The 3021-nt window shown below is 39.4% G+C and overlaps 1 non-coding gene across 1 annotated transcript; it reads right to left on the reverse strand.

Annotated features, from left to right (window-relative positions):
• Window positions 1–653: 653 nt before the first annotated feature.
• TRNAQ-UUG (transfer RNA glutamine (anticodon UUG)) lies at window positions 654–725 on the reverse strand. Its single transcript has one exon. It is a non-coding gene; the product is annotated as a tRNA-Gln (tRNA).
• Window positions 726–3021: the final 2296 nt, after the last annotated feature.

A 3021-nucleotide genomic window follows, 5' to 3' on the forward strand; every position in this document is an offset into this window, starting at 1 on the left:
GGTGAAAAAAGTCCTGCAAACCGCTTCTTTGGAGCGGTGAAGGAGCGGTGTATTCACCGCTCCTTCACCGCTCCTGCCCATTGAAATCAATGGGACAGCGCGGCTATACCGCGGCAATACCGCGGCTATAGCCGCGCTGTACGAGTGATTTTAACCCTTTTTCGGCCGCCAGCGGGGGTTAAAACCGCACCGCTAGCGGCCGAATACAGCTGCAAGAACGACGGTACAGCAGCGCTAAAAATAGCGCTGTTGTACCACCGACGCCCCCACCGCCCCAGTGTGAAAGGGGCCTAAGTGAGAACATTATTTTGCTTTTCTCTTGGCAAATGCTACTCATCCTTAATGACTACCCCTCCACTTATGAATGCGGTGCCAGTCTGTAAATTGCATTCTTTTTGTTATTCCTGAAGGTTCTCACAAGGGTTCCTCATTGGCAGCTGTATTTGTTAGATTTTTTTTTCTCTTTGATATTAAATCCTCAAAGTGCTAAGGGTTTAATACTACTTTAAGGCTCGGGTTCAACCCTCATACCCTCATTTTCTTTCTTATAATGCTACATTGTAACCTTCACTGAACAGCATATCTGCATCTAATCTGAAAGTCTGTAAAATAAAGGAATATGTAAGAAGGGTTTACATTTACGTTGAAAACAAAGGTTCCACCGAGATTCGAACTCAGATTGCTGGATTCAAAGTCCAGAGTGCTAACCATTACACCATGGAACCTTCTGGAAGAACCTGTGCTCTTCACAACATATCAGTAGATCAATTATATGTTTATGTATAATTATATATTTGTATACATGACTCAGAAAAAGGTTGAATAACATGCACTAATTATGTGCTGCTTTTACCAGGTTTATTAACTTAGCTATTTTAAAGCCACTCCTAGTACCTGAAGCACTAGAACTATTGTATTAGTGAGTTAGTTGAATTCCTTAAAAATAAAATGTTGAATTTAGTGCAATATTGTAAAGCACATATCAAACAAAAGGTCAAGATTCATATAAATGCTTAAAAGATCATTTTCCCTTAAAAAATATTAGACAAAAATGCAAATACAACTGAGTACTGTGATATTTTCTTTTCATGCATTAACATTTACATTTTCAGGAAAAGCTTTTGGGATGTTTCCTTCCTCTCAGTCCAAGCAGTACTGATACACAAAGTATTAGTAAAATGTTAAGTAGGACAATCTGTGAGAAAAAAACACACGCACATACACAGCAATCGTAAATAAATGTGAATAGTTGTTAGGATGAGGAAAGGAGTGGGCTATGTATTGGAAATAAGAGTCACAGAGGTGAGTAGAGATTTAGAAAGCTTGGCCGCACTACAAAAATACTTAAACACTTTTTTACACTGTCTATGGTAATATAATACATCGCGTCAGTACAGAAAAACTTCCAAGAGAGTTTGTAACAGCATAAAAAAGGACACTCTTTCTTTTTCCTTTCCTCAGATGCCAGATTTTTCCCATTTTCCTCTTTCCCTTGGCCACCCACAGCTAGGCTGAGTGGATTCCATATAGGGCAGATCCTTGTGTGGAATGTGTGGGGCCCCGGTTGTTTCTTTGGGGGCACCTGGGACACCTTAAGTTGTGGCACGGTAAAACCCCTCCATACATCTGTGATGACCTAAACATGCTGTTCATGTGGATGGTATGCTATTACAAACTCTCTTGGAAATATTTCTGTACTGACATGATGTTATCTCCTTGCTCCATTTTTTGATAAAGTTATGCTCTGTTATAGAATTCAATACTTTATATTACCTTCTCCTAAAAAAACACTAATAAAAGGATTAAACTCTTTCTGAAACATATCAGGTATACAGAGAAGATAGGGGTCATCACTTTGTACACACCCATATAAACCAGCTGTTTCATCATTTGATGATTTGTTTTTATATTATTGGTGATGTATACACCTTTTTATGAATGTATAAATTATATAAAGCTACATGTTTATACAATACGGTTTATCTCCTTCTCACCTAAGTTGCCCTTAAAGCGGGGTTCCACCCAAATTTTGAACAATTTCTGTATGTATTCTCTTCCTTGCCTAGATGCTGACATGCCGTTTAAAAAAATTAAAATCGCCGCAATTACCTTTTATTTTTCTATTCTTCTTTGCACTTCCTGGTTCTCCTCCCATGGGAGTAGGCGTGTTTCTAGCCTCTCCCAGACTCCTGGGAGCTAGTCTCAGGCTTCCCAGGATGCCACTGAGCATGTGCGGGAACGAGCGGTGAATGCTGGGAGCACAGCATTCACCACATCCAGGAAATAAATGCTTGTGGGCTTCAAATGCCCACAATGAAGATGGAAACCGCCTGCAGTGAATAATATAAGTTATTCTTTCCGACGAAATCTGACACAGGCGGACATATTACACACAATATGTCAGTATGTAATGCTGAGAAGAAAAGTTTGTGAATGAACTAAAAAAAAAACAAAACGATAGATAGGTGGACCCCCGCTTTAAAGTCCCATCAGTACCGGGGGGGTTACTTATTTTTCCCATAATTCGGGGATGTTGGCAACAATTTATGGCTTTCCATGGTGGTTCATTTTCTTGAGGTACAAAAGTGCAGCGCTAAATAAACAGCCAATAATAATGACATATCGGCATAATAAAGTGCACAATGCAAAAAAAATGTAAGTGATATAACGTCATCTGATTAAATAGTCCATAATAGTGAGAAAAGAAAAAAGTTCATGTTCAATGGTGATTATAAAACAAAATCCAGAAGTTGAGTCACCACAACAAGTGTATCCACCACCCAGAAGAGGAGATTGAATACACTTACCATAAGACAGCTTTAACCAAGCATGTAGTAATGCTGGTCAGGATGGTAGTCACAGGAATGGTATCCAAGAGTAGGCCAGCCGGGCTACTTGTCAAATTATAAACTCCAACATCCTAAAACACAAGAGACCTCCACATAGTGTAAAACCATTGGACCACGGAGATGTATGATTAAGTCAGCGAGCAATCAGTCTGCTTACCAACTGAATTAACCT

Source organism: Aquarana catesbeiana, linkage group LG01 (assembly GCF_042186555.1).
Source record: "Aquarana catesbeiana isolate 2022-GZ linkage group LG01, ASM4218655v1, whole genome shotgun sequence".
Lineage (NCBI taxonomy): Eukaryota > Metazoa > Chordata > Amphibia > Anura > Ranidae > Aquarana > Aquarana catesbeiana.